Source organism: Penaeus vannamei, chromosome 40 (assembly GCF_042767895.1).
Source record: "Penaeus vannamei isolate JL-2024 chromosome 40, ASM4276789v1, whole genome shotgun sequence".
Lineage (NCBI taxonomy): Eukaryota > Metazoa > Arthropoda > Malacostraca > Decapoda > Penaeidae > Penaeus > Penaeus vannamei.
This window is the reverse complement of record NC_091588.1, coordinates 25,447,414-25,460,398: the sequence shown is the minus strand read 5'-3', so window position 1 is coordinate 25,460,398 and position 12,985 is coordinate 25,447,414.

Below are 12,985 nucleotides of genomic sequence, written 5' to 3'. Positions count from 1 at the left end.
ATTTAGCGCAAAATAACACCTCGATTTATGTGGCGCTGTTGAGTGCTGCTTCCCTTTTCGTTTCGTTCGGATTTTATTTATTATTGTTTTGTGTTTTGTGAGAAAAAAGTAAGTGTTCTTTGTGTGTGTGTGTGTGTTTGTTTGTTTTTAGGTGTTTGTTTGTTTTTTGAGGGGGTTGTTTTTGTTTGTTTTTGAGGGGGTTGTTTGTTTTTAGGTGGTTTGTTTGTTTTAGCTTGGTTTATTTTTTATTGGTTTTTTGGGTGTTTGTTTGTTTTTAGCTTGATTTGTTTTGTTTGGTTTTGTGTGTTTGTTTGTTTTTAGGTGGTTTGTTTGTTTTTAGCTTGATTTGTTTTGTTTGGTTTTGTGTGTTTGTTTGTTTTTAGGTGGTTTGTTTGATTTAGCTTGGTTTATTTTTTATTGGTTTTGAGTGTTTGTTTTTAGGTGGTTTGTTTGTTTTAGCTTGATTTGTTTTTGTTTGGTTTTGAGGGGGTTGTTTTGTTTGTTTTTGAGTTTTTTTGTGTGTGTGTTTGTATTTGGTACCACCCACTCACCTATCACCCCACTCCTCCCATCCCCATAACCCACTCACTCCCCCCCTACCCCCATAGCCCACACCACTCCCCCCTACCTCCATAACCCATCCCACTTTCCTACCCCCCCACTCCCCCATTTCCATAACCCACCCCATTCCCCCCTATCTTCATATCCTTTCTTCTAACCCAGCCCCTCCCCTGCCCCACTCCCCCTACCCCCATAACACACACCCCTAACCCCCCACCCCATAGCCTACCCCCATAACCCACCCCACTCCCTATAACCCCCTACCCCCATAACCCACACCACTCCCCTCTACCCCATAACCCACACCACTCCCTCTACCCCCATAACCCACACCCACTCTCCTCTACCCCCATAACCCACCCCACTCCCCTACTCCCCTACCCCCATAACCCATACTCACTCCCCCACCCCATAGCCTACCCCCATAACCCACCCCCACTCCCCCACTACCCCATAACCCACCCCACTCCCCTACCCCCATAACCCACCCCACTCCCCTACCCCCATAACATCACCCCACTCCTCTACTCCCTTACATAACCCACCCCACTCCCCTCTACCCCCATAAGCCCCTACCCCATAACCCACCCCACTCCCCCTACCCCATAACCCACCCCACTCCCTCTACCCCCATAACCCACCCCACTCCCCTCTACCCCCATAACCCACCCCACTCCCCTCTACCCCATAACCCACCCCACTCCCCTCTACCCCCATAACCCACCCCACTCCCTCTACCCCCATAACCCACCCCACTCCCCTCTACCCCCATAACCCATCCCACTCCCCTCTACCCTAATAACCCACCCCCACTCCCCTCTACCCCATAACCCACCCCCACTCCCCTCTACCCCCCCATAACCCACCCCACTCCCTCTACCCTCATAACCCCCTACCCCCATAACCCCCATAACCCACCCCACTCCCCTACCCCATGACCCACCCCACTCCCCCCACCCCCATAACCCACCCCACTCCCCCACCCCTCCCCTACCCCCATAACCCACCCTACTCCCTACCCTATACACCCCTACCCTATAACCCACCCCACTCCCACCCCATAGCCTACCCCAATAACCCACCCCACTCCCCCACCCCCATAACCCACCCCACTCCTCCCCATGCCCCCTTCCCCCACCCCCTCCCCTCCCCTCATTAACAACCCAGCCGAGATGAGATCAATAGAGGGGCAGAAACCGGGGCCCTAAGCTTGGAGACGCCGCTGGGGAGCCGTGGCCGTAGCAGACTGGCACTCTGTGGCACTCCCAGTACTCCTGGCACTCCTCCCTGGCACTCTGGCACCTTGAGGTCACTAGGTTCATCGCTGTGGGAGGAGAGGGTTCTGTAGGTGGCCCTGGGGTGTTCCTTTTGTGCTGTGTGTGTTGTTGTTCTTTCTTTCTTGTGTTTTTATTTACTTATTATTATTATTATTATTATTATTATTTCTTTTTTTTTTTGGGGGGGATGTGTTTTTTTTATTATTATTATCATTATTATTATTTTTTCTTTTTTGGGGTGGGTGGGGAGGGGGAGGGGGTAGGACGAAGTGGTGGGGGTAGGGGGTATGTGTGTAGGATGACCAGGGGATGGGGTGTTATTCGGCTCTGAATTTGAATTTGAATTTGAACTCTCTTTGGAATCTCTTTCTGTGTGTTTTTTTTTCTCATTCTTCTTTCTTCTCTCTTTTCTTCTTTCTTTTCTCTGTTTCTAAATATTTAATCTTGTGTTCTTGTTGTCTATTTTTTTTTTTTTTCATCTTCGGTGTTTTGTAGTTTTTTTTCTGTCTACATTTCTTCCGTCCTTCTTCCTCTTCTTGCTTCATTCTTTTTCTCTTTCTCTCTTCATTGCAATTATTCTTCTTTCTATATTTCTGTTTTGTCTCCCTCTTTTTCACTTCTCTCTCCTTCCCCATTTCTCCTTTCTTCCCGTCTCTTACTTTCTTCCTTCACCTTCCCTTCTCTTACCTCTCGCGCCTCTTCCCTTTCCCTCCCCATCTCTTTCTCCTTTCCTATACTCCCTTCCCTTCCTTTTACTCCCTTCATTTCCCTCCGCTGTAGTTTCCTCCCTTCCTTCCCCTCCCTTCCTCTTCCCTTACCCCTCTCCTCCGCTCCCCTTCTATCTCCCTCCCTCCTCCTCCCCAATCCAGTATTCCTCGCCTTTCAGATCCTCCGAAATCCTTTGAAAGCTTTAGCCTTCAATCCTATTTGTATGAGTCTCCCCATTACCGCTTCCGTTTTCTGTCATTCACATTACCACTTCCATTTTCTGTTATCTGCGTTCTGAATCTTGAACATCCTGTACATATTCATATATATATATATATATATATATATATATATATATATATATATATATATATATATGTATATATATATATATATATGTGTGTGTGTGTGTGTGTGTGTGTGTGTGTGTGTGTGTGTTATTATCATTATCATTATCATTGTTGCTATTATTTATGTAGTTGTTAGTATTATTGTTCCTTCATTTTCTCCTTCTTCCTTTCCTTCCTCCGCCTCCCCCTTTTTTATGAATCACGTGGAAGCAGAAATAAACAATATATGCTCGTATCTCAAGTGCCTCCGTTTTCTGTGCGATTCGTGTCCCGTTTTCTTTATCTGGAAAACCATTACATCGTGACACTCGGCGTAAACAATGACAGAAAATGAGTTATTCTCAAGTTTTATTATGAAGACTCGAGAGTTAAAGATAATAGTCTGTAATTTTCGTCTGTTTATTAAAAGAAAAATGGATTTTTGCGCGCAGACACACAGACACAAGGCACGCACACATGCACACACACACACACACACACACACACATACACACACACACAAACACACGGACACACACACATACACAAACACACACACACAATCAAACAAAAAAACACATACACACCATAAATATACATACACATATGAAGATATAAAAGATACACAAAGATAGATAACTAACGCATAGATATAAACATCTATAAACAGTCTCACACACACACACACACACACACACACACATACACACACACACACACACACACACACACACACACACACACACACACACACACACACACACACACACACACACACACACATATATATATATATATATATATATATATATATATATATATATATATATAACGAACTGATAAATACCAGTCTGTATATATATATATATTTTTTTCCTTTTAACGCTATATAACGAACTAGTTATATAGCGAATGGGTTTGTGTGCGGCCGAATCTGACCGGTCGTTACAACTCGCTCAGGTAACGCGTCAGCTGGGATCAATATGAGAGGGGAGGAGGGAGGAGGAGGGAGGAAGGGAAGGGGGAATGGGAGGGGAAGGGAGGAGGAGGGGAGGGGTGGAAGAGAGGGGAAGGGTGGAAGGGAGGAGGAAAGGGGAATGGGAGGAGGGAGGAGGGAGGGAGGGGAGGGGAGAAGAGGAGAATGGGAGAGGGATGGGAGAAGGGAGGGGAAGGGGGAAGAAGGGGAGGGGAAGGGGGAGGAAGGGGGGGAAGGGGGGGAAGGGAGGGAAAGGGGGAGAGGTGGGGAGAAGAGGGGATGGGGAGAGGAGGGAGGGGAGGAGAGGAGAAGAGTAAGGGAAGAGGAAGAGAAGGAGAGGAGGAGAGGAGAGGGGGAAAGGAAAGGAAGGAGAGGTAGGGAGAAGATAGGGAAAGTTGGGGAGGGGATGAAGGTTGGGGGGAATTGGGAGAGGAGGGAAAGAAGAAGAGGGAGAGAGGATGTGGGAGAGAAGGAGTGGGTAGGGGGTTACGAGGGAGAGAAGAGGAGAAGGAAGAGGGTATGGTGGAGGGAGGAAAGGGGGAAGGAGAGGAGGGGAGATATGAGGAGAAGAGAGAGTGAATGGGGGGAGGGGAAGGGGGTGTAAGGAAGAGGAGAGGCGGAAGAGAGAAAGAGAGGAGAGGAAAGGGAAGGATAGAAAGAGAAGAAAAAGGAAAGTGGAAGACAATAAGGTAGGGGGAAGGGGTAGGTGGGAGGAGGGAGGGTATGAGAGAGGAACTAGAGAAGGAGAAGGTGGGAGGTAGGGAGAGAAGGGGGAGGAGAAAAAGGAAATAATACGACAGGACACGAAGAAGAGGAGAAAAAGGGGTAAAAAATTACAGGAAAACAAGAAAGGTCAAGGTCATAAAAAAGGAAAATGGATAAATAAAAAATCGTAGAAAACAACAAACAAACAAATTTAAATAAAAGTCGATGAATAATAATAATAATAATAATAATAATAATAATAATAATACGTTCATAATTTAATGGTGAATGACATATGATGAATGATGAAATACGATAACTGAAATATAATCACACTAATTTTCAAATTAAATATGAATTATGAATTGAATTTGGAATGAATGTCAAATGACCTTAATTGAACATGAACGTAAATAATTTAATTAGTGAATTTTGAATACGGAAAACTTAATTATTTGTGAATGTAAAGAGGAATATCTTAATAAATGTGATTTTAAAGTTGAATAACTTGATGAAGGTGAATTTTGAATATGAAAACTTAGAGATTATGAATTTTGAAGATAAGTAACTTAATGTGAATTTTGAATATGAAAACTTAGAGATTATGAATTTTGAAGATAAGTAACTTAATGTGAATTTTGAATATGAATAACTTAATTAATGTGAATTTTGAATATGAATAACTTAATTGATGTGAATTTTGAATATGAATAACTTAATTAATGTGAAGATGACTTTGAGTTACTCATGTCTGTACAATACTTGGAAGTGTTAACAAAAGCGTGCAAAGTTGAAAGTACTAACTATTGCAACCTCTTGAGTGTTTGCAAAGTTTAGAAGTTGAGTGTAAAGTTCGTTAAGTAATGCTGAATATGTATGGGGAGAGAATTGTTGTCTGTCTGTCTCTCTCTCTCGCCCTCTCCTCTTTCTTTCTGTCGCTCTCCCCCCCTCTCTCTCTCTCTCGCTTCTCTCGCTCTCTCTCTCTCTCAACCCCCCCTCTTCCTTTCCTCCCTCCCCCTCTCTCTCAACCCCCCCCCTCTTCCTTTCCTGCCTCTCTCTGTCAATCTCTCCCTCTCTCTCCGTCTCTCTCTCTCTCTCTCTCTCTCTCTCTCTCTCTCTCTCTCTCTCTCTCTCTCTCTCTCTCTCTCTCTCTCTCTCACCCCCTCCTCCTTTCCTCTCTCTCTCTCTCTCTCTCTCTCTCTTCCCTCCCTCCTTTCCTTCTCTCTGTCTCTCTCTTTCCCTCCCTTCCCACTCCTCCCTCCTTTCCTCTCTCTCTCTCGCTTTCCTTCACCCTCCTCCTTCCTCCCTCCTCCCTCCCCCTTCTTCCCTCCCTCCCTCCCTCCCTCCCTCCCTTCCCACCCCCACCCCCATAACCCCACCCACCCTCCCACCCATTTTAACGCACGTGGGAATACCAATGCAAAAGGTAACTAGCAATTACTTCCTTAAGTACCATCCAAACTAGGTCATTTGCACAAAACTGCCTAAGTGTCGGTTTTCAAGATGGAGGAGGAGGAGGAGAAAGACTGATGATGATGATGGTGATAATGAGGAGGAGGAGGAGGAGGAAGAGGAGGAGGAGGAGGAGGAGGAGGAGGAGGAGGAGGGGGAGGAAGAAGGGGGAAGAGGAAGACGATGATGATGATGATAATGAGGAGGAGGAGGAAGAGGATGAGGAGGAGGAGGAGAAGAAGAAGAAGAAGAAGCAAGAAGAAGAAGAAGGAGGAGGAGGAGGGAGGAGGAGGAGGGGAGGAGGAGGAGGAGGGGGAGGGAAGAAGAGGAGGAGGAAGACGATAATGATGATTATGATAATGCGGAGGAGGAGGAGTGAAAAAGGAGAAAAATGAAAAAGGAGAGGAATAATAATGATAAGAATAAAGAAGGGAGGAAAAGAAGAAGAGGAAGAGAAGCCAAGGAGATGTCTTCCTCGAGGACAAGAGGATGAAGAAGGTTGAGGAGGATGAGACGGAAGTGGGAAGGGCAAAGAGAAGGATGAGGAGGATGAGAAGTGGGAAGGGAAAAGAGAAGGATGAGAAGGAAGGGGGAAGGGGGGAAAAGGAGAAGGATGAGGAAGATGAGAAGGGAAGTGGAAAGGGAAAGAGAAGGATGGGGAGGATGAAAAGGAAGGGGAAGGGGGAAAGAGAAGGATGAGGAAGGAAGTGGAAAGGGAAAAGAGAAGGATGAGGAGGATGAGAAGTGGGAAGGGAAAAGAGAAGGATGAGAAGGAAGGGGGAAGGGGAAAAGAGAAGGATGAGAAGGAAGTGGAAAGGGAAAAGAGAAGGATGTGAGGAGTATGAGAAGGAAGGGGGAAGGGGGGAAAGAGAAGAATGAGAAGGAAGGGGAAGGGGGAAAAGAGAAGGATGAGAAGGAAGGGGAAGGGGGAAAAGAGAAGGATGAGAAGGAAGGGGAAAGGGAAAAGAGAAGGATGAGAAGGAAGTGGAAAGGGAAAAGAGAAATATGAGGAGGATGAGAAGGAAGGGGAAGAGGGAAAAGAGAAGGATGAGGAAGATGAGGAAAGGGAAAAGAGAAGGATGAGGAGGATGAGAAAGAAGGGGAATAATGATGATAAACATACGATAATAATAAACATCATAATGATCATAAAAGTAACAGTAATATAATAATGATGATGGTTATAATAAACATCATAATGATCATAAAATAACAATAATATAATAAGGATGGTGGTCATAATAAACATCATAATGATCATAAAAGTAACAATAATATAATAATGATGATGGTTATAATAAACATCATGACGAAAGCAAAAGTAACAAAAATGGATACAATAATGACTATGAAAGACAGTATTTATAGTAACAATAATTATGACTAAAAGTAACTACAAAAAATCTGACTTGATGAGTGAAATCTAAAATCTTGCAGAATAAATCATGATTTTCAAAAAAAAAAAAAAAAAAAAAAAAATCGTGTAAAAAAGAAAAAAAATGTGTGAACATAAAAAACAAACAAACAAACAAACAAAAACGGTACAAAATACCATACATCTTAAAATTACAATACCGTTACGATTCATACACTTAACATTGCACTCTAAATTCAGAGAGAACACATACACCATAAATGATATAAGCTTATTAAAACATTTCAATTAAAATCCACTGCAATTGTTGATATAAACAATACAAACTCATTTCGACACTGGAATAATAGATATTACGAGCTTATCAAAACACTTTGATCAAAATTCGCCACAAAAAACATTATAAACATTATAAATATCACAGCCACATGAAGACACCATAATAAAGATTCACCACTGAAAAAATATAAATACTTATATAAGTATCATAAACTTATCAGTTATCAAACCACCACAGTCAACATTCACCACAAACAAATGAATAAATTAATATATATATGTTCACACACACACACACACACACACACACACACACACACACACACACACACACACACACACACATACATACATATATATATATATATATATATATATATATATATATATATATATATATATATATATATATATACATATATGTATACATACATACATACACATTTATATGTATATATATATACACATACATATATACATATATACATATAGACACCAAACGACCTCCATTACACAACAAACAAACAAACAACCCACCTTAACCCCCAAACGAGCAATCAAGCGCGCCAGACGAGCCCCAACGAGCGGAACAACCAACTCGCGAAGGAGGTAACCGCTCCCTCCCCCTCCCCCCTCCTCCCCCGCGCTGTTCCGCCCTCCCTCCCCCCTCCCCCTCCTCCCCCCGGCGCTGTTCCTTCCTCCCTCCCCCTCCCCCTCCTCCCCCCGGCGCTGTTCCGCCCTCCCTCCCCCTCCCCCTCCCTCCCCCACCCTCCGTTCCGCCCTCCCTCCCCCTCCCCCCTCGCATGCAGTTCCGCCCTCCCTCCCCCTCCCCCTCCCCCCCCGCCCTCCGTTCCGCCCTCCCCTCCCCCCTCCCCCTCCCTCCCCCCTCCCCCCACCCCGCCCTCCGTTCCGCCTTCCCTCCCTATATAAGGATGTGTCGCCGGCGTGGATGTCCTCTATCACGGGCCACATCCTACTTCCTGACGGAGGCCGAGCGGCTTTCCTGCGCGGGGGGTGGGGGGTGGGGGGGGAGGAGGGGGATCCTATGCCTGACCACGGGCCGTCTTGCGGGGATTCTCAATGGGATGTTTCCCTCTCGGCTGGGGGAGTTCCGGAAGGAGGGGGAGGGAGGGAGGGAGAGGGAAGGAGGGGGAGTCGGTAACGCTGCTGTTTGGAGGGGGGGGGGGGGAGGGCATAATGCTTGTTATTGTCATTATATATGTATATACGTATATACATGTATTTATACATATACAATTATACACACACACACACACACACACACACACACACACACACACACACACACATATATATATATATATATATATATATATATATATATATATATATATATATATGTATATACATACATATATACATGTATATATGTACACATATATCTGTATGTGTCTGTGCACTGCATGGATATATATACATATGCACACATACATATATGCGTGCGTGCGTGTGTGTTTGTTCACATACCTATTTCACATTATTCACACACCCTTTCATTCGCACTCGCCTGCCGTGCAATACACCACGCGATTCCAGCGATCTAATATTCCCTCCGTGTTATTTCTTCCCCTCAACATTTTCCTGCAGTTTCCCCTTAAAAGAGGACACGTGACTGGCTGACGTCACCGAAGAAAACGTAAACTTTTTTGACTTCTTTGGGCTCGTTACTTGAAGCTCTTGGTGGTGTTTCTTTATGAATGGTATATATGTATTTTTTTTTTTTCTCAATGGATACTAATGTATACTATTCTTTGTACTATCGTTATTTTTTTTGTGTGTTTATTTTGCTGTTTTTTTCCTGTTTATTCTTCCTTTCTATTTTTTCTGGTTATTTCTTTCTTTTTTTTTATTACTAATCATTGTTTTCCAACTTTTACTCGTATCTCCCTGTTTATCTTTTCCCTTCTGACTGTTTATGATTATTTTCTTAAATCTTATTCCTTTATCAATTTTTATCATTCCCTTCTTACTGTTTAACTCGTTTTTTTTCCCTTACACTCACTCCTTTATCACTACCATCCCTCTCCCTCTGTTTATCAATCTCTCCTTCCTTCTCGCCATTCTTCTCTCTCTATCTTCCCCTTCGCTTCCGATTCCACGAAATACAACAGTAAAACAACTAAAATAACCGAATAGAACGAAATACAACAAACGAATGATAACGAATAACGAAAAATAATAATGATAACTAAAAGGAGATATAAGTTATTCCCCAAAACGCCTCGTCCTGCTCTATAACTGCAGTATAACGAACGATAATAAACATAACTAAAAGGAAACATAACTTATTCCTCGTGTTTACTAAACATATGTATGCCCATACATTATCTTCTGGTTATGTGCGAGCATACATGTATACATTAGTAAACAAATATGTATCAGGAAATAAGCATACACATAGCAAATAATAAAACAAAAATATAACCATGTATACATTAGTAAACAAATACGTATCAGGAAATAGGCATACACATAGCAAATAATATAACAAAAATATAACCATGTATACATTAATAAACAAATACGTATCAGGAAATAAGCATACACATAGCAAATAATATAACAAAAATATAACCATGTATACATTAGTAAACAAATACGTATCAGGAAATAGGCATACACATAGCAAATAATATAACAAAAATATAACCATGTATACATTAGTAAACAAATACGTATCAGGAAATAGGCATACACATAGCAAATAATATAACAAAAATATAACCATGTATACATTAATAAACAAATACGTATCAGGAAATAAGCATACACATAGCAAATAATATAACAAAAATATAACCATGTATACATTGATAAACAAATATGTATAAGGGAACAAGCATACACATAGCAAATAATATAACAGAAATATAACCATTTATACATTGATAAACAAATATGTATCAGGAAATAAGCATACACATAGCAAATAATATAACAAAAAAATAACCATGTATACATTAGTAAACAAATATGTATCAGGAAATAAGCATACACATAACAAATAACATAACAAAAATATAACCCGGTCCTGCTCCTCAGTCGGGCAACAGAAAAGTGCAACCAGTCTGCTATATGACCGGCCGCTGCCTCGAGACGAAAGCTGATCAGTACACACTTGACGGGGCATTAAGGAGGGCTTTGGGGGGGGGGGGGGGAGGGGAGAAAGGAGTGGGGGAGAAGAAGGAGGGAGGTTAGGAGATGGAGGAGGGAAAGAAAGGATGGGGGGAGAAGGAGAGGGAGGGAAAGAAAGGAGGGAGAGGAGTGGGAAGAAGGAAAGGGAGGGAAAGAATGGAGGGAGAGGGAAGAAAGGGGGGTGGGAGAAGGAGAGGGAAGAAAGGAGGGAGAGGAGTGGGAAGGTGGGAGAGAAGAAAGGAGGGAGGGGAAGGGAAGAAAGGAAGGAGGGTGGGAAAGGGAGGAGGAGGGAGAGTGAAGGAGGGTGGCAGAGAGAGAGGAGATTGAAAACGAGAAAACCGATCGATTGTTTGTGCCCGGTGGAGAGTTGGGGGAGGGAGGGGAATATGGGACGGAGAGGTGGGAGGCAGGGGGGGGTGTAGTGGTGATGCTGGGGCTGGGGGAGAGGGAGGGGAGTCGTGTTTGTAGGTGAACAGTATGTGCATACACAGACACACACACACACACACATGCATACATACACATATATACATACATATCTACACTCACACACACACACACACACACATATATATATATATCTATATCTATATATCTATATATATATGTAGGCCTGTGTATGCATATTCATGTATATATTTATGTATTTATATGCGTGTAGTGATTTCCTTTACACCTCCGATTTAGACACGGAAATTTCCAACATTTTCGATATATGAACATCTCTTCGTGATCCACTTACTGACTGGAGGAGGGGGGGAGGGGGGAGAGTGGGAGAGCGACAGAACGGAGCGATATAAAGTGGAGAACAGTGATAAGGCAGATAAGGAAGGTCTTAACCTGATAAGAAATAAGTAATGAGGCTCCGATAACACTGTGTCAAGAAGTATTATGAGAGCTATTATCTTTCTTTTCAGTGAAATGAGTTTGCGGATACGAACATGTATATCTTTTATATTCACAAGTGTAAATGGTCAAGGAATGGAATGTGATTTTAAGGTCTGTTTATATAGAATTATAAATGCCTAATCTTTATATTCATTTGTCGTTTGCGTTATAATAATATATACGTATGTGTATATTGTGTGTGTGTGTGTGTGTATGTGTGTGCGTGTGTTTGAGTGTGTGTGTGTGTGTGTGTTTGAGTGCGTGTGTGTGTGTATGTGTGTGTGTGCGTGTGTTTGAGTGTGTGTGTGTGTGTGTTTGAGTGTGTGTGTGTGTGTGTGTGTGTGTGTGTGTTTGTGTTTGTGTGTGTGTTTGAGTGTGTGTGTGTGTATATAACTACAGCTTACCCGCATCTTCCAGTCTATTTAATATGCATCAGTTATCCATCATCTTAGAATACAAATGGCCGAAAGATGCACATACAAATACATATCTTTCTCCTATATATAGGTGTATATGTCTTCTATATTGTAATTCTTGTTCACAAATGAAAAAAATGGGAATTAAAAAATGTAAAAAGCATTCGGCAACCCTAGATCAGAATAGGCGTGTGATACGAGGAACTCCCGTGTACTGTGTGCCGAGTTAAATGATAAACTGCTGATAAAATACTGATACGAGGAGGGACTGAGTACCACGTGGGGCGCAGCCGGCAGAGTCGAGCGAAGGAAGGAACGCCGGCTGATAGGAAATGACCTAAACTTCATAAGAAAATTTTTAAAGAAATTTAATTATCGGTTCTTAGTGCTGCCATCTGTTGTTTAGATTCAGTGGTAGACAGGTGCTGCCATCTGTTGTTTAGATTCAGTGGTAGACAAGTGCTGCCATCTGTTGTTTAGATTCAGTGGTAGACAGGTGCTGCCATCTGTTGTTTAGATTCAGTGGTAGACAAGTGCTGCCATCTGTTGTTCAGATTCAGTGGTTGACGAGTGCTGCCATCTGTTGTTGAGATGACTTACTACTCCGATGTTTACATGAAAGACATCACGTGTAAATATTTAGACAAGAGAGAGCACATGTAAATATGTATGTTCTATTATTTAATGGTGTATGTGCAAATATACATTTGCTTATTTCCACATACATATTTGTTAATTAAGGCATATATGCATGCTCGCACATAAAGAGAAAATTATGCATTTATGAACATACATATGTTTAGTAAACACAAAAACAAGCGTACACACACACACACACACACACACACACACAGAGAGAGAGA